The sequence below is a fragment of the Hemicordylus capensis genome, chromosome 7 (genome assembly GCF_027244095.1).
Source record: "Hemicordylus capensis ecotype Gifberg chromosome 7, rHemCap1.1.pri, whole genome shotgun sequence".
Classification (NCBI taxonomy): Eukaryota; Metazoa; Chordata; class Lepidosauria; order Squamata; family Cordylidae; genus Hemicordylus; species Hemicordylus capensis.
In genome coordinates this window covers 4,136,000-4,155,331 of record NC_069663.1, presented here as the reverse complement: position 1 = coordinate 4,155,331, position 19,332 = coordinate 4,136,000, and positions in this window count along the sequence as shown.

The window sequence follows — 19,332 nt, the reverse complement described above, 5'->3', positions numbered from 1 at the left end:
GAGTTCCAGTGCATCGACCTTTTGCACCAGCTCTCCTAATGACCACTTGGGGGATTGGGCGTGGAGGTAGTTAGTGAGGGTCTCCTTACCTGTCCCTGCTTGCCTCTCCTCTATGGCCCCTGCCTCGACTCCTCAGCTATTCCCAGTCAAGAGTCAGTCCTCTTCCTTTCCTCTGAGAGAGTAGATGGAAACATCTCTCTCTCCCTTCCTATTCATTATGTAGCTGATAGATAGGACTAGGTTTTTCCTCTCTAAATGTACTTCACCAATACATCTTTTTCGTTTAGATTGTACAACAATCTCCATGTGTCTTCTTCACATAATGGCAACAACTCAACTCTGCACTCTACTCCGTAACTGGTGTGGGTAGCTTCCTTTTGGCGCTTTGCTAATAAGATCAATAAGATGCATAGCTATGTTGTGACCGGACATCAAACCAAGACATTTCATAACCACATGTTAAGACAGAGATCTACGTATCTATCTTGGATGCGTTTTTGATCACATTTTGTCTGTTCCTTTTGCTCTGTTAGTTACTGTTGTTGTTGTTGTTGTTTTGTACTGAACGTGTGAAACAACCTTGAAGTGAACTAATCACAAAGTCAGATTTCTTGTAATAGCAAAAGGAAAATTCTAGCTTCTGTGGACTCCACCACACGCCTATAGGCTTTACTACCTTGAAAGAAGTTTGCTTTTGCAACGGAAGGTTGGAAGGCCATTGCGGTAGATTCAGTCTAGAACACACAAGTCTACTTGGTGGCAGTGGTTAAACGGGTCATTGGTCAGGAGATCCATGTCTGGTGTTAGCAGCAGAGCAGATCCTTCTAGGGACACACCAAGGTCATTTGGGCATCCGGACCGCCCAGCCACGAGCCCCACCCCCATGCGAGGCTCCCCAAAACTTCCTTTGGGGGGCCCACCCCACCAAAGTTCCATTAAAAAACCAAACCAAAGACTCTAATGGTGGCTGAGGGGTGGCAGCGAGGGGGGAGGGATGGTGGCTTGAAGCAAATGAACTGCACGCCTGTGCAGTTTAGAGATCGTCGCAAGCCCGTGACGTTACGGGGGGCAACTCAAGTTGTTCGGAGGGCAACTCAAGCCACGATATTGTTCAAAAGTGAGCCAGCTTCATCCAGGTCAGGGTCTCCTTGGAAGTCCAACTGGCACTTTCCCCCTCTGTGAAGGAAGGATGTTGAGAAATGGAATACCGAAGCAAACAACAACTTATCTTATTTATATCTCATGTTTCAACGCAACTGTTCTCAAAGTGGTTTACATACAAAAAGGAGAAGAAAGTGGCCCCCTGTCCCCCCAAAGAGCTGGCAATCTAAAAAGAAGCACAAGGGAGAAGCTAGTGCCAGTCACGGAAGGAATGCTGTTCTGGAGTCGCCTAACAGAAAACCTGAATTGGTCATAAAGGTCTGGTGCCAGCTGTTCAATGTCTCGGCATGAAAGAAAGAGGGCTTGGTGCTCGCATCACCAAATTCCAGATGTCCTCTTGTCTAATCAAGTGCTGAGCCTCCAGCAGGATTGTAAACTGAGAGCAGGATCAAGCCCCAAATCCATCCCTATGGCCATTGGTGCTCCTGTGGAGACAGCCTCTCATAATGCATGACTGAGCCACCTCTCCTGGGTTCAGATTCTCTTTCAGCCATGAAACACACTGGGTGGCCGTGGGCCAGTCACTATTCTCCGCCTAGCCTACCTCAGAAGGCTGTTGCAAGGATAACATGGAGAACTCTACCCTCAGGGAGGAAGAGTGGGGTATAAATGTAATGGGGGTGGGGTGGGGTGGGACAGCAGTCTTGATCTGGACCCCGGCTGACATCTGTGCTCAGCCACAAACTCATAGGTGGTCGTGAGCAAGTCACACTGTGATCCTGCCTGCCCACTGGTGAAACAGCAGCTATCATGACTCACCCAGTTATGTGCAGATTAATCCCACAAAGAAAATGGTGTGTACAATAAAAGATGCTATGTCAAGACTATCATCCAGCACTGCTGTCAGTACAGAGCGCCTCTCCAACCTCTTCTCTCCAAACCTCCTCATTACGTCGGTGTATATAGACTTATGCAATAATATACGAAGACTTCCAAATGATTCGATCGGATTCCACGCAACACAGCCCAAAATCAAGCAAGATCAAAAGCCTGTCAATAGAATCATTGAGAAGTTCTGCTCCACTGGGCTAGTCTGTGAATTGGAATGTTTCGGATCTTACAGCCCTGAACTGAAGTATGCTTACTCAACGTAAGCCCTATTGATTTCAAAGGGATTTACTTCCAAGCAGCTATGTTTAGGATTGCTACTTTAATCTTACTTCTGCCATCTATGGATGGTGTGATACGCTTCAGGGAGTAAGACATTTTAATTTCTAGTTGAGATGAATGATGCTGAAGGTAAGAGTTTCATTAAAAAGGAAGAGTTGTGAAAGTTCTTCCCTTTGGGGAGATTAATCATGTTTGTGGTCGTCCAGCTGGAATAGGAGAAAGACTGAGCTGGTCCACATAAGAAGGCCCCAAACTAGGTCCTTCTTCGTTCTCTACATTAGTCCTCAGCGCTCTCCTGATTGTCATTTGGAAGTAGTGTCATCTTTTCAGGTGGCCTCGTCTTTTAACTTTCAGCTTAACTTTCAGTAATATGATATGATATGGTATGATATGTATTCTTAAAAACATATAATACTTCCAGGCAGCTATTCTCCTAGCTTTAGGAGCATTAAAAAGAAAAGGAAGCAAATGGGCGATCAGACAAACTCCTCCTTTTCATGGAAGTCCTCGAAGACAAGGCCATCTGAAGAGAAGAGAAGAGAGGAGAAGAGAAGAGAAGAGAAGAGAAGAGAAGAGAAGAGAAGAGAAGAGAAGAGAAGAGAAGAGAAGAGGACGTAATATTCTGGTGTTAATTGATTTAGGTAAGGAGGGACTTCTACATATTGAACAAATGGAGGAGGGTCTAATGGGTCACTTTTTGCCTTGGGGTTCCCCAAGCAGAAGGCAAGCATGGCTTCCAGATCTCACAGTTTTGCTGCAAGGTCTTTGCCTGCAAGAACCATTTTTACCCCTGTGAGAGGGGTTGAGAGTTTGAGACGTGCCCACTTGGGAGTCCTGCCACAGACAGTCCTCCATAATTTCCTGGCAGAGATCAAAGAGCAGAAGAGAGTTGGTCAGTACCCATGGACTTCATTGGAATAGCACCAGCCTCAAACACACACTTTTGGCAGTCAGGTTTTGACTGAGCCTGCGCTTGGTCATCCTCTTCCATTCTCTGCCACATCTCACTCTCCAGTACGGCGTCCACAGCCTTGTCTTTTTCATACGACAGCATCTCACTTTCACAGGACTTGGCATCCTTAATACCGTCAATAACGGACGTCAAGAATTCAGCCCAGCAGAGGATGACCTGAAGATTAGAAGCATTGAGCTGTTAGAGATGAAGGACTCTCCGTGCCTTCCTGGAAATTTAGCGGGCACCCTTACTTGGTGGGCTGCTCTCAGGTCCTTTCTGGGGACCCCACCCCCTCCATGGAATATTCGGCTTCTGCCTCTCAGGGAGAATGCAGAAGTGGGAAAGGGATCAGAGCAGAGAGTGGGTGCTTCCAGATCCCGTATGGGGCAAATGCCTCTCAGAGAAATGTCCTGGGCTCTAGGGAGGAAGGCCCTTTTCTGAATGGATCCCTACCTCAGCTCTTTCCATTTTCTCCACTCCACTTGTCAGATCTGGAAGGGAAGAAGAGTCGGGGGTGGGTGGGTTTAAGGAGTTTGATTCCCATTTGGAATTTTAAAAAGGGGATTCCTTTTCTTGGAATTAAGGCGGGCTACCAGTTCTAGGTTACAGCCCAAGTCAGCCAGCCTATATGAATAATGAGAGATTAGCATCTCCCAAAGGGAAGCGACTGCTCACCAAAGGCCTTTTCATTCGGACCCACAAGTCTGCCAGGTTCCCAAGCACTAGCTCTCTCACCTTCCCCAAAGAGTCAGCCCCAGTCCCAACCTGGGGCACCTCCCCATCGATGGTGACTCTGGATACTGCCGGGGAGCCCCCTGTGGGAGTTGGAGGTGGTGCTGGAGTAGGCTCAACGCGGTGTTTCCATTTAAAGAACCTCCCTCTGGGGGGCTTGCCCTTGGCGGAGTCACTGGTGGGGGAGGTCTTAAACAGCCGCCTGCAGCAACGGCAGACTCTTTGCAGCCTAGAAGAGAGCAGGGAGAAAGTGAGAAAGCGACCCTTAAGCAGACATTGGCAGGAGAGGGGGCCAATGGGGCAGTGAAGGAGTGCAGAACAAAAGGAGGGCAGCAATACAGGTAGCCCAATAGGCTTCCAGGTGGTGCACCGTCCTCCTTCTGGCTGAGGAATTGGGTCGAGACAGCTGCCCCAACGCTTTGGGGCAGAGACCTTTGACATATGGGGTGCAGTTCTGGTCAGCCCAGCTCAGCCAGATTATTTTAGAGCTGGCAAAGTTGCAGAGAAGAACCATGAACGAGCTCAGGGGTGAATGGAAACCATGTAACCATTAGGCAGTCCTGTTTTCAGGCACTGCATGACACTTCCTAGCTGGACCAGGCCTGTGAGGGGCCCGTGCCCAGGTTCACTTTTAAAACGAAGCAACTCCAGTCATGCACACAGAATCACGTACCAATGTTCAGACACCTGCACACATGTACTACCAACAGTCTGAATGGGGCTTTCATTGCTCTTACCTTCAAGATGCTGATTCAGTTCCAGACAGAGGGGGCCTCCTCCAGCAAAGCCCTGATCATCCTCTGGAGCGCCTCAATGTTCTCGTTCTGTGGGGGGGGAGAAAAGCTCAGACATGATTATTCTATGCAGAAACCACATGCTTTTTTAAAAACAAAAACAAGTTTTACCACAAGCAAGCATTGTGTAAGACTATGTGTAAGACAAATCCTATGATATTTATTTAGACTGCCTTTCTGCCTTCCTACTGTCCACCACCCTCTTGCCATTTTAAGCAAATCCAGACTCACAGTTTCATCAAAAATGTCCAGGTGTTCAGTTTTAAACATTTCCCCCCTCCGTTTCAAAACACTTAGGACTTCACTGTGAATATAGGAACTTAGGAACATCGGAAGCTGCTCTATATTGAGTCAGGCCCTTGGTCCATCTAGCTCAGTATTGTCTACACAGACTGGCAGCAGCTTTTCCAAGGTTTCAGGCAAGGGTTTCTCTCAGCCCTAAAATCTTGTCCTAAAAAAATAATAATAATAATCTTGTCCTGTCTTGGAGATGCTGCCAGGGAGGGAATGTGGAACCTTCTGCATGCAGTTTTCAAACATGATTCCCTAAAGGAGCATTTTATTGTCCCTTGGACTGTGTTAGGGATGGGGCTGTATTTCAGTGGTAGAGTATCTGCTTAAAGATGCTGAAGGTCCCAGGTTCAGTCCCTGGCAACTACAGGGAGAGCTGGGGGAAACTCTTGCCTGAAACTCTGGAGTGCCACTGCCAGACAGAATAGACAATATTGAGATAGATTGGGGTTCCCAACAGGGGGTACAAGTACTATCAGGCTATCAGAAGAGCCAGCGTGGTGTAGTGGTTAGAGTGCTGGACTAGGACCAGGGAGACTCGAGTTCAAATCCCCATTCAGCCATGATACTAGCTGGGTGACTCTGGGCCAGTCGCTTCTCTCTCAGCCTAACCTACTTCACAGGGATGTTGTGAAGAGAAACTTGTGTATGTAGTACACTGCTTTGGGCTCCTTGGAGGAAGAGCGGGATATTAATGCTAATAATAATAATAATAATAATAATAATAATAATAATAGTTGTTGTTGTTGTTTTTGTAAAAAGATTGCACAGACTGACTACAAACAAAGGCATGACAAGGTAGCAGGGATGATACACTGGAACATCTGCAAAAAATACAAGCTACCTGTAGCCAAATATTGGTGGGACCATAAAATTGAAAAAGTTGAAGAAAATGAAGATGCAAAAATATTATGGGACTTCTGACTACAAACAGACAAACATCTGCCACACAATACAACAGATATAACTGTAGTCGAGAAGAAAGAAAAACAAGTCAAAATAATCGACACAGCCATACCAGGGGATAGCAGAATAGAAGAAAAAGAAATAGAAAAAATAATAAAATACAAAGATCTACAAACTGAAATTGAAAGGCTGTGGCAGAAAAAGAGCAAAATAATCCCAGTAGTCATTGGCGCCCTGATTGCAGTTCTAAAAGACTTTGAAGAGCACCTCAACACCATAGGGGCCACAGAAATCACCATCAACCAATTACAAAAAGCAACTTTACTGGGAACAGCCTATATTCTGCGCCGATATCTATAACAACAGCAACAACATTGACAATAAAATTCAGCCATCGCAGGTCCTTGGGAAGGACTCGATGTCTGGATAAAACAAACCAGTCAATAACACCTGTCTATGTAAATAAATAAATCAATAAATAAATCATATCGAGGGGGGGCTCAGAGCCCTCCTGCCCCCACACTGCAGCTGTGCTCTTTGTTCCCCTTCTCAGGATTGCCGGCTTGAAGCTGATGTGTCCTCAGTGCTGTGTCTGCTGCAGAAGGGGAGGGAGCAGCGTGAAGACCCTCCCCCTCCGCTGCTGATTGGCTGGCTATGTGCTGAAGCTCAGCGTATCCCTCCTCCTCAGCCTAAGCGACAGGCTTCAGAAAATTGCACTTGTCCCATGAATTTCAATCAGGCTGCTTATGAGTAACTTAGTGTGGATGTGAACCAGTGACTGCAATAGTCTCTGTACCACTTAAATTTGTGTTTTTGTGTATATATGTGTATACACACACACACAATTAAGTGCAGCAGCTATGAGATGGGCTACTCCAGTCACTGACTGGCTTAAATCCAGATTAAGTTGTCTGATACAGGGGTGTGTGTGATTTTGCTCCCAAATGGGGCCCTGTGGCCCCGTTTGGGAGCGAAATTGGCCAGCACTACCTTTGCAGTGCGGCCAGAGCAGCTCCCCCTGACTTTTGAAGGTGAACGCAGCGCTGGCCAACTGAGCTCCTAAACAGGGCCACGTGGGCCTGTTGGGGAGCAAAACTACACGCCTGCATCTGACATCAGACGCAGGGGGTTGGGCTGGAGGGGGCCACGGTGGGGGCAGCACCTGGGTCACCGCTGGCCTCCCTCTGCGGCTGACTCTAAGCAGTCTTATGGAAATGAATGGGACAAGTTGACTTGTTCTCTTCATTTCAATGGGAGTACTCAGTCACCGGTACAGCCAGCAACAGGGTCTCCGTCACTGACGGGAGTACGCACATCTCTTCATGTTCTCCACCAGATCTACTTTCCTCTCTCCCCCTGCCGTGTTTCACTTCTGGAACTGTAGACGGACGTTTGCATATCAGCAGAGCCATCAATAGTCCCCCAAGGCCAAAAGAGGCCCAGGGAAATGCCAAGATTTCCAGCTGAGTCTGGTTTCGACCAAACCATTCGCCTCCAGCACCTGTTCCGCTGTTCCTCCCCCGGGAGAAATGTTAGTGCAATTAGATGGCCAGTGACGCCCACAGTTCCTCGAAACGGCCACAAGAGAACGAATTAAGGAAGTAACACGGCTCAAAGTTGCCAGGAGGTAAACATCACAAAGTCGGGAGGCCTGGAAACTGCATGGATGTAGCTGGACTGGATTTGGTTGTAATGTGTTCATGATGTAATGTGTTCTTTTAAAAAACACTTCCTAGACTTTGGTGGAAGGCAAAAGGCTGAAATCCACAGACATGTATTTGTTAAAAAGAATCTAGAGGGTCAAGGTGACCAGGAGGAATGGGGACTTTATGAGTCTTTGTTCTTCCCTTTCCCCATGCCTTTAACTGCCGGAATCAGCCAGAAATGTCATGGGCATGGCTACCTGCTGATAATCCCAGGTAATTAATTGTCCCAGGAGAATGACAGACTTTGGCCTTCTACCCATTCACACCTGCTCAGTGAAGTGCAGTTAATCATTCTGCTCAGTGAAATCCAGCTAAAACATTTCAAGGTTGCAGGCAGGAGTCTTTCTCAGCTCTCTCTGGAGATGCTGCCAGGGACAGAACTTGGGACCTTCTGCATATACTCTAGCACTGAGCTACGGCCCCATCCCCTGGGATCTTGGAGAGCTGCTGCCTGTCAGAGCAGGGAGTTCTGGGCTAGCTGGACCAATGGTCTGACTGGAGCCAAACTAGACATGGCAGTGGCAGAGCAGTCTCTCTACATGCAGCTCTCACTCTCACACAGTCACGTAAGAACTAGGAGGAGGGAATCTGATTAAAGTGCTGAATCATCTCCTGTCTATGCCTTACCTCCCCATAATCTGTCCTCAATGTCATTTTTCTCTTGATTGATTGACTAAGTACCGTCAAGTTGGTGTCAACTCTTAGTGACCACATAGATGGATTCTCTCCAAGATGATCTGTCTTCAACCTGGCCTTTAATGTCATTCAGTGGTGCGTTCATTGCAGCCGTAATTGAGTCCATCCACTTTGCTGCTGGTCCTCCTCATTTTCTCTGTCCTTCAACTTTTCCCAGCATTCTAGACTTCTCAAGGGAGCTGGGTCCCAAGTATGATAGTTTAAGCCTGGTCATTTCTGCCTTGAGTGAAAATTTTGGATTGATTTGTTCTATAATCCATTTGTTTGTTTTCCTGGCTGTCCATGGTATCTTCAAAAGTCTTCTCCAGCAGCAAAGTCTTCTCCAGCAGCGTCAATACTTTTTCTATCTTGCTTCTTCCAAGTCCAGCTTTACACAGAGAAATAACAAATAAATAAGATGGATCCCTGTCCCTAGAGGGCTCACAATCTAAAAAGAAACCTAAGATAGACACCAGCAACAGTCACTGGAGGTCCTGTGTTGGGGGTGGAGAGGGCCGCTGCACATCATGACATGTTTTTGAGATTATTTTGGTTTAGCTCAGTTGTTTTCAAACTTTCTACTAGGGATGTACACAAAAGGAGTTATGCAGGCTTGGTTCAAATTTGAACTGGATTTGAGTGGAACCATCCTGGCCATTTTGTGCCCATTTGAACACACAAGACCAGCCAAGTTTGACCCTGGACCTGTCAAGCCAAACCGGCTTGAACCCAGCTAGTTCTCACACCCCTGCTGTCTATCCTCTGGAAACTTGTCCTCATCACTGTAAAGGCAAAGTGTGCCATGAAGTCGGTTTTGACTCCCGATGACCACAGAGCCCTGTGGTTGTCTTGGGTAGAATACAGGAGGGGTTGACCATTGCCTCCTCTGAAGCATGAGATGATGCCTTTCAGCATCTTCCTATATTGGGAAAACATACCTGCGGGGATTTGAACCACCAACCTCTGGCTTGATAATCAAGTCATTTCTCTGCTGCACAATTAAGTGGCTTCCTCATCACTGTATCTCCTCACAAACTAATTCTTTCTTTCTTTCTATCTCATATTTCATATTTTGTAATTTTAATATGTTTAATATAAATATTACATACATATTTATTTATTATTTTATCACATTTATATACTATACTGCTGCTGCTGCTACTACAACTACTACAAATATTTATATTCAGGGGGTCATACATACTGCTGATCACAGAAGTGCTGGCCATCATGGGGATGGTGTTTCCTTATGCAGAAAATTGCCACTGTAACTGTGAGCAGCCAGATCATTTGAACCTAGGAACCTAGGAATCTGCCATATACTGAGTCAGACCACTGATCTACCTAGCTCAGTATTGTCTTTACAGGCTGGCAGCGGATTCTCCAGGGCTGCAGACAGGAATCTCTCTCAGCCCTATCTTGGGGAAGCCAAGGAGGGAACTTGGAACCTTCAGATGCTCTTCCCAGAGCGGCTCCATGAATAGCAATAGCAATAGCAATAGCACTTACATTTATATACCGCTCTCTAGCCGGAGCTCTCTAAACGGTTTACAATGATTTAGCATATTGCCCCCAACATTCTGGGTACTGATTTTACCGACCTCGGAACGATGGAAGGCTGAGTCAACCTTGAGCCCCTGGTCAGGATCGAATTTGTAACCTTCTGGTTACAGGGCGGCAGTTTTTACCACTGCGCCACCAGGGGCTCATTTACCACTGCGCCACCAGGGGCTCATTTACCAGTGCGCCACCAGGGGCTCATAGGGGCTCATGAACATAGGAACAAAAGAAAAAATGCCAAAAGACCAAATTGAAAATAGCCTCAGGTTTTATCCATCCTTTGTATTATTTGCCTTGAAAACTTGACTTTTCCTTTTGTGCTGATGGATGGAACCCAGATGGTTGGCTGATGGTTGGCACCCAGACAGCGTCTCAGGACGCTGTCCCTACATGAGGGGGGAGGGAATTGGCAACTCACCTGCCTGTCTTTCTCTCAAGTAAACAGGTTTGCAACCAGCAGTGCCTTGAATTGTCTTTCCAAGAAGGATTGGTCCTCTCCAGAATGAAGGAATACCTGGATCCATCGCCAGAACGTGATCCCAAGGGAGTCTCCAGAGGACATCGACACTGACCCAGGAAAGCTAACCATCAGCAGCAGCAGCTACCCGGGGGCAGTCCCTATCTGCATTTCCAATCCAACCCAATGGTGACAGAACGTCCATCTGCTACCCTGTCCTGTGTTCGAAGAAGAGGGCCTAATGCAAAGTTCATCTTCCTGCTCCTAAGTGCTATAGGAGAGGGATAGACAACAAATGCCTGGAGACTGTCACTTTTCTCTGGAGTCATACATGCAACAGCATCTCCCCAAGCTGTAAAGCCCTGGAACCATCCTACCTGGGTAAGATACCTTGCCAAAGACACTATTTCAAATTCTGCCAAAGAGACTATTTCTGATTGCCCACGGGGGGGGGGGGAATCAAGGCTCCCAAACACATGAACATTCGAGCTTGTCTATGGACACTATCCAAACAAGCCAAAACAACACGGATCAGAGAACATCCAGGATAGCCAAAATCCTGCAACGTTGTACAAGAGCATTTGGTTCTCAACTGAAGGACTAAAATATTTTTTTTACCAAGGACTCTTAGGGTTTTTTTAATTTTAATTCTAAAGCTCTCCATGGCTTCCTTTTTGGCCATGACAGACTCTAGAGGACACTAAGAGTGGTGGGAGTTGATGATTTACACCACTTTCTTATATTACTTTCTTGTAGTGACTATGTGCTATCATTATGTTGAAAACCATGCTATCTCCTGTGCTGTAAGGACATGGACCTCACATGCTTGCTCTCCGGTCATTTCCCAGAGCATTTACCTGCAAGTCTGCACCTATCCCCAAGTTTGTGCTCTAAGACATTAAGCTAGCCCAAGCTTGACCTGCTAATTTTATAGACACTTGTATTTAAGCAATGTGATTGTACGTGACTTGTCATTGCTATCGCTTTCCACAAGCTGATAATCCATTAATCACTAGAAGCACCTGGTTCCACAATGCAAGACTGTTATTGATACCTTATTTGGGATAAAGATGGGTTAAAACAATGTTGCTTGCTATAAGTTGTATGATCTTTATATGTACACCTTGCTGCTATGTGTAAAACTTTTTATCTATATCAAATCAGAATTATACTAATTATGTTTGTAGCTCTAGGATATTATATGCAATGTATCTAGTTTTATTGCCATATGTACAGCCCATTCAGCACCTATATGTCCCAAATCCTTTAGCTACACAAAACACAGAACTATATTTCCAAGATTAGGAGTTTATGTGTTAGAAAGAGCTATTATTAATATTTCCAAACAGTTAGGACTTTCATTTAACTCATATGGAGAGCCTATTGATTTATGGGCAAAGAAGATAATTCTAATTATAGTATGTATTTTCCTTTTATTGATAATCACATGTTGCTGCTTATAATGCATTCTAGCTTGAATCCAAATGTTTATGAGAACCTTTCAACCTTGCCATAATGTAAGACCCATACATACAGCTGTACCTTTACAAGCCCATATATCCTGAAGGTTCAGGATGATCCAGTGTTTCAGGGGGGAATTGATGTCTTTTAGAAAACCAAAGTAACTCCATTTTACTTAGAAAACCTCAGTCTGACTTAAAGTAACCCCAGCCCAGCTCAGGGTCATCACGGCCTCTCATGATCAACGTCGTTATCTCTCTCCACTAAATTGTATCTGAGGAAACTTGGTTCTCACAGGATTCTCACTGTTCTTTGCCGACAATTAAGAAAACAGGATGTAACCAAATAAGGAGTAATCACCAGATGAACAATGAATCATTCGCATGCGTACTAGATACTTAGCCCACCATTTTATTGCCACGTATACTATGTCTAGGGTGTCAGCATCATTCAGATTGTTTGTATAAATGTAAGATGCACCTATAACCAATTTGTATTCAGTGCAGAGCCAAAGCCCACTGCTAATCTGCAATAAACGCCTCAAAAGAGATTCCCACTGTGTCTGTTTGATTGGCTAAAAGGCGGACCCAGGGACGAACCGAATTCACATCACTGTTGTCCCCTTCCATGTGTGATCAGGGATGGACTTCAGTCTTTATCCTGCAGGGTTGCCAACCTTTTTGCTAGCCTGGCTCCTGTGCCTTGAAAAAGAGCTTGACAGTCCAAAATTAAGCAGATGAAGCTTTTGCTGCAATGGAAATGAAGAGATGGGGAAATCTCCATCGGTTTAATTTGAATATGCCAGGTTTCCTCTAAAATCATAAGAGCAGGAGCAGGGAGAGAGTTGGCAAGCCTGCCTGCTGGTGCCTCGTGGCCAGCATTGGGCATGGGAGTTCCGCCATCCTTGTGTACATTCAAACATGGCGGTTGCTGGGGGGGGGGTCCAAGCCGGGAGTGTTTACCGGTCGCGACGGATCCTGATGGTGCTGGAGGTTCCGCTGCTGCCTTCAGTCTCTCTGGACTCGACCGTTGGCAGGAAGACTTTCTGGCCTCTCCTGCTGCTAATAGCAAATTTCTGTCCAATTTGGATCGTGAAGGGAGCGCAGAACATGGCCTCAGGCAAGGAGTCCAGAGTGAGTGTCCACCGCCCTGCCCCAAATAGTTTCAATGTTTTTTGGGCGGGGGAGACCCCCAGGGGTTGGATTTGGGTCCAGGTGGAGACATTTAGGAAGCGACACTGTCCTGGCCCCTCTGGGCTGACCTTGTAGGGCAGGAAGGGAGTGGCCCAGTGCAGCTTCACGGGGTCCTCATGGAGCAGCAGCCCTCCATGGATGGCTCAGAGCTCCATCAGCCCCCTCCCTCCTCCAGGACCTCATCCAGCGAGGAACGTGCAGAGTGGAGCCACCTGCACAGTGGAAGGGAAGGGGTTCCTGGCCTCTCTGAGCTCTCTGCAGTTCCCCCCTTCAGAGGGGCAGGATGGCCATATTAGGGAGGGAAGAAAACAACACTGGTCTTTCTTGGCTAAAAGAAATGAAATGTTGAGGTGGGGGGGGGTGGAGGGAAGATAGAAATGGCAGGATCTGCCAAGTGGCATTTATGTGGAGGATGAGAATTGCCCCCTCTTGATGTAGCCTGGCTCCTCTGCTTTGAGCAAAAGCTTGAGCAGATTGAGCAGGTGAAGGCATTCCTAGCCTAAAGAAATGGGAAACTGCTTCACCAGCTTAAGATCTGCATGTCAGGCGTCTGCTGAAGTCACAGGAGCAGGACCAGGTAAATAGTTGGCAACCCAGCCTACTGGTGCCTTGTGCCCACCACTGGGCCTGGGAGTTCCACCATCCTTGTGTACATTCAAACATGGCGGTTGCTGGAGGGGGGAGTCCCCAGCTGGGTGTGTTTACCGGTCGCAACGGATCCTGATGGGGCTGGAGGTTCCACTGTTGCCTTCAAACTCTCTGGACTCGACCGTTGAAAGGAAGACTTTCTGGCATCTCCTGCTGCTCACAAACAATTTCCGTCCAATTTTGGCCGTGAGGGAGTGCAGAAAATGGCCTCGGGCAAGGAGTCCAGAGTGAGTGTCCACCGCCGTGCCCCAAATAGGTTCAGTTTATGGGGGGGGGGAGACCCAGAGGGGTTTGATTTGGGTCCAGGTGGAGACATTTAGGAAGCAACACTGTCCTGGCCCCTTTGAGCTGACCCATGTGGGCATGAATGAATTGGCACAGCACACCTTCACAAGGTCTTCATGGAGCACCAGCCCCCCCATGGATGGCTCAGAGCTCCGCCAGCCCCCTCCCTCCTCCAGGACCTCTTCCAGCGAGAAAGCACAAAGTGGAGCCACCCGCACAGAACAGGAGAAAGAGTTCCTGGCCTCTCCGTGCTCCCTGCAGCTTCCCCCTTCAGATGGGCAGGATGGCCATATGAGGGACTTGAAGAACATAACACTGGTCATTCTTGGTATTTGAGCATGACTGGAATGGATGGTGAAAAGAGCCCAAACTCGGGAGCACTTTCAGCATCCAGCAACACCCCTGCAGCGAGGCTCCCCCTCTCTCTTCCTCTTTGGATAGATGGTGATGACCTCCATTTTTTGGAAGGCTTCTTCCTCTGTAGCTTTGCATGGGATTATATGAGTTCTATTGTTTGTTAGCCACTTCATTATTTTTAAATTAAAAGGAAGATATCAATTTAATGGAATGTGGGGGGGGGGAGGAAGGAGGATAGAAATGGCGAATTCTGCCAAGTGGGAGTTGCCGGTTCTGTAGAGGATGGGAATTGCCCCCTCTTGTTGAAGGGGGTGGCGGGAGACCCCCAGGGGTTGGATTTGGGTCAAGGTGGAGACATTTAGGAAGTGAGACTGTCCTGGCCCCTTTGGGCTGACCCTGGTGGGCAGGAAGGGACTGGCCCAGCCCATCTTCACAGGGTCTTTATGGAGCAGCAGCCCCCCTTCGATGGGTCAGAGCTTTGTCAGCCCCCTCCCTCCTCCAGGACCTCATCCAGAGAGGAAGTGCAGAGTGGAGCCACCTGCACAGAGGAAGGGAAGGACCTCCTGGCCTCTCCGAGATCCCTGCAGCTTCCCACTTCAGTGGGGCAGGATGGCCATATTAAAGGAGAGGAAAGATTGTGCTGTTGGTCAGTGTCGACTCCTGGTGCCCACAGAGCCCTGTGGTTATCTTTGCTAGAATACAGGAGGGGTTGACCATTGCCATCTCCTGTGCAGCCATTAGGTGGCTTTAAAAAAATATTCGTCATTCTTGGGAGCTGGAAATGCCTGGATTGGATGCTCAAAAGCCTGTTTTAAAACAGTTACACTGGCTGCCCATTTTTTTCCGGGCAAAATACAAAGTGCTGGTTATTACCTTTAAAGCTCTGAACGGCTTGGGTTCAAGATATCTTAGAGAGCGCCTTCTTTTACATGATCCCCACCGCACGTTAAGGTCATCTGCAGAAGTCCATCTCCGGTTACCACCGGTTCGTTTGGTGACGACTCAAAGGCGGGCCTTCTCTGTAGCTGCTCCTGGACTGTGGAATGCACTCCCAGCGGAAATTTGTAATCTTGATTCTTTACTGTCCTTCAAGAGAGCCTGGCCTTTCAGGGTTTTTAATCAGTTTTAATTGTTTTAATACCTGGTTTTCAGTGTTTTAATTGTTTTGATAGTTTAATTGTTTTTTAAGTAGTTTTAAATTGGTATTTATATTTGCATCTCTGTTTTAATTGTTTTTAATGTTTCCTGTTTTAATTGTAAACCGCCCTGAGCCATTTCGGAAGGGCGGTATATAAATGAAATAAATAAATAAATAAATAAATAAATAAATAAATAAATAAATAAAAGGGATCAGGCTCGGGAACATTTTAAGTCTCCAGCAACACCCCTGCGGAGAGGCACTCTCCCTCCCTAGATCCCTCCCTCCCTCCCTCCCTCTTTGGATTGATGGTGATGATGACCTTCTTTTGAAAGGCTTCTTCCTCAGTAGCTTAGAATGAAATAATACAAGTTTTATTGCTTGTAAGCCTCTTTGATATTTTTAAACTAAAAGTAGGATATAAAAGAAATGAAATGTTGTGGAGGAGGATGGAGGGAAGATAGAAATGGCAAGATCTGCCAAGTGGCACTTATGTGGAGGATGGGAATTGCCCCCTCTTGATGAAGGGGGTGGGGATGGGGAGACCCCCAGGGGTTGGATTTGGGTCAAGGTGGAGACATTTAGGAAGTGAGACTGTCCTGGCCCCTCTGGGCTGACCTTGTAGTGCAGGAAGGGACTGGCCCAGACCATCTTCACGGGGTCTTCATGGAGTAGCAGCCCCCCATCGATGGGTCAGAGCCCCGTCAGCCCCCTCCCTCCTCCAGGATCTCATCCAGAGAGGAACTGCAGAGTGGAGCCACCTGCACAGAGGAAGGGAAGGGGTTCCTGGTCTCTCTGAGATCCTTGCAGCTTCCCCCTTCAGAGGGGCAGGATGGCCATATGAGGGAGTGAAGAAAACAACATTGGTCATTCTTCAGTAAAAGAAATGAAATGTTGAGAAGGGGGATGGAGGGAGGACCGAAAGGGCCATTTCTGCCAAGGGGGAGTCACAGGTTCTATGGAAGATGGGAATTGCCCCCTCTTGATGTGGCCAGGCTCCTCTGCTCTGAGCAAAAGCTTGACCAGCTTAGCCCAAAGAGATGGGAAATGTATCACCAGCTTGATATCTGCATGCCAGCCTTCTGCTGAAGTCACAGGAGCAGGATTAGTGAGAGAGTTGGCAACCCTGCTGGCTGGTGGTGCCCCATGCCAACCACGGGGCCCAGGGAGTTCAGCTAACTGAGCCAAGAGACCCCTTCAAAGTGGTCATACTCTGATATTTAGCAGGGGGAGAGCAACCTGTCTCCCCTGCGGCTCACGCCAAATTTTGTCCATTTGGGGCCATGTGGGAGCGCTGAACATGGCCTCCGTCACGGGGTTTAGAGGGAGGGTTCACCATCCTGCCCCAAAGAGGTCCAATGTGGGGAAAAGACCACCCAAGTTCTCAAAGCGGTTTGATGAGAAATCTAGGGTGGGAGTCCCCACTGGCTGCTTAGGAATGACCCCGGTGGGTGTGAGCTGGCCCAGCCCATCCTCACTCCTGCTCTCCTCTCTCCTTGACAGGACATGGGAGAAGGATGCCCCTCACTCCGCGGTGTGGGCAGCCTTGATGAGGCAACTCCTGTGGCTCCTCTCAGGTACGTCCTCCTGCTCCTCCTGGGTTATCTGGGCCCATTCTTGATTGATGGAACCTTGGATTTCAGGACCACTTAGGATCCTCTCAAGAAACATGGCCCCTGCCAGGGTTTCATTGTTGGAGATCCAGCTCCAGATGCCATCGGCCTTTGGCACCAGTAACCCTGATGACCACGACAGGTCTCTCTCTGACCAACACGTAGCCAGAAGTCAGATAGAGGTCTTTTCCTCTCAGCATCTTCTTCTGAATAAAGCAGATTAGTTTAACCTTGTGTGAATCTCCCTGCTTATCATGGACAAGCTTTTGCCCCGGAGACCCTGTTGACTTCTGCTGTAATGGGAGTGAAATAGCTGCTGAATACTCTGCCATAGAAGTCATGACCCCAACATTAATAAGCCCAACCCCCAAGAGGTCCCAGTTTGCAAGAGGCACCCAGTCTAAGTTCTTACTATTGGAATGTGGGGAAGACAGAAAGGAATGAGAGCAGGGGCAGGTAAAGGGAGTTCCAAAGGAGAAGAGCCGATCCGTCTGAGCTAGCTGGGTTCTGGGAGAGGATCCAGGGGTTCAGGCACAGGAGGCCAGGGAGGGTTCTTGTGCACATTTTGCTCCCTAGCGTTTTAAATGAGGATGGGTGGGGTGGGGGGATCGGTTCCCTAGTCTGCTCTCTGAGGACTGAAGGGCTGTGGGGCTCCATGGGCTGGTGTGCCTGGCCCACTATTTCTCAGGCCCTGGATTCCAGGTGAGCCCTGCAGCCACCCAGAGCGGGAGAAGGAGACTAGAGTCAGGTTGTGGCTGGCTGCTCCTTCAGGGCTGGATCTGCTGGTGCCTCCTTGAGTGGTTGCAGGGCAAAGGGAGCAACTGGGAGGGGAACAGTGGAAGCCCCTCTGGGGGGCAGAGGAGGGGGTCGTGGCAGCCCCTCGGAACAGGTGATGCTGAGTCAGACCATTGCTCTACTCTGACCAGTAGCCGCTCTCCAAACCCGAACCAAGGGAGCTGAGCTGTTTTAGAGGTTTTTAAATTAGGCAGTATAAAAATATATATAAATCCAATGAATGAATGAATCAGGAAAGAAAGAAAGAAAGAAAGAAAGAAAGGAAGGAAGGAAGGAAGGAAGGAAGGAAGCTAGCTCTTTATGTTGTGGAGAGCGGGGAGGGTATATAAATAATAAAATAAAATAAAATAAAATAAAATAAAATAAAATAAAGAAAGTAACCTTTATGTTGCAAGGAGCTTGGAGGGTTCTTGCCTTCACCCCTGCCCACTACTGGAAACTGACTACTCTGGGTTCCTTTAAAACACTCACTCACTTGTGTCTTTTGTCCTTTTCCCATCTCAGTGACTTCCAGCCACAGGAGATATATGAAGAGTGCTCCGTGGCCAAAACGAGCAAATGGTCACTGGTAAGGGATGAAAACCCAGTCCGTACATGGCAGCGCTGGGAGGGGGTGGGAGAGACCCCATTTCGAGCTATAATAGAGGGCGTGTGGTAGAGATCCAGTCTTAGCAAGTTGAAGGGATGCTTTGAGAACTTGTCTGGAAAAGCCATATGCCTTGATATTTGCAGTGGTAGTCGCAGTGAATTGGGTGGGTGGGATGAGTGACAATCCGGGCTCAACTACAAGTGACTCAGGCAAAGGTTGGAGACCCTCGCTATGGAGGAAGCATCATGGGAACTTTTGGGATGGGAAGTGCTGAGAGGGAAGAGGGGTGTGTCTACCTATCTTCCAACCTGGCTCCTTCATTCCGCTCTCCTGCCCCAAATCACTCCCTCCCCCAGGGTTCTAGACTTTGATTTTGTTCTGGACTACCAAGCAGAAAACACATCCAGGAAGGGAGCAGTCTGGAGGGGAACTAGAGTGGGAAAGTCTTCTTTGGGGTAGATGGTGCACTCTTTCCCCCCTGCCACTTCTTGGCTCCACATGGCCCCCTTTCTGGTGTCATTGAAAAGGGCCTCAAAACACGGGTCTGCAGCATCAAGTGGCCAAGAGCTCTGCCCAGCAAAGAGAAGAACTTAGCTAGGCTTTCCTTAATTAAAGGCACCATTCAAGAAACCACAGTGTCCCATGTAGCAGGAGGCCTGACTCTTCTTCGGGATCCTGCCACTCCAAATGTTGTGTAATACCCATGATCTCTCCCGACTGCCCAGGAATGGGCAGAAAGCTGGTTTCTGAGGTTCAGTAGATTCTTGGGTTTGGTTCCTCTCTGAGCCCAGTTACACGTTGGTAGACACGGTTTTGAGGTGCTAAGGAGCCACCTCCTGCTTTAAGCTCCTCTGTTAAGAAGGACCTCTTGAAGGAGGGTTGATGTTTGGACCCCAGATGCCCTGG